This window comes from Ciconia boyciana, chromosome 15, assembly GCF_034638445.1.
Source record: "Ciconia boyciana chromosome 15, ASM3463844v1, whole genome shotgun sequence".
Classification (NCBI taxonomy): Eukaryota; Metazoa; Chordata; class Aves; order Ciconiiformes; family Ciconiidae; genus Ciconia; species Ciconia boyciana.
In genome coordinates this window covers 7,872,175-7,872,704 of record NC_132948.1, presented here as the reverse complement: position 1 = coordinate 7,872,704, position 530 = coordinate 7,872,175, and positions in this window count along the sequence as shown.

Genomic DNA, 530 nt, shown 5'->3' with positions numbered 1-530 from the left:
GTTGGATGTCTCCTCTTCCTTTCCCTGGGTGTAATGTTCCTGCTCAGAGCGCATGGCAGAGGGGAGAGCAGAGCTTTGGGGTAGTTACTAGTACCTCTGTCAGGAGGCTGCGAGGGAGGAGATGGAGGCTGCTGGTCCCTTGGAAATCCCTTTTGTCAGGCTGGTTCCTGGTGCATGTGCCCAGGTGTGCCCGAGAAACAGACTCCATGGGGCGCTACTGATGGTGATATGAGTGCCTCTGAGCCCAAAGGGACCTGTCAGGGTGGTTTGAAGCAGGATTTGTTCTTGTCACTTGGAATATGCTTGGAGAAGTGCTACTTGGTCCTGCAGGGTGCTGTGACTTCAATCGTTGGTACCTTCATGAGAGCATAGGTGCTCCTTGGATGTAGGGGGTGGTGAGCCTGGCCCAGGGCAGGGGCTGGGGTTAGCAGTGCTCTGTGCACGACTCTGGTCAGCTGGGAACGGTGGCTGGGGCCACTGGTAGAAAGGAAACTGGACTGGAAAGCCAGGCAAGATCCCCCAGTGCAGGA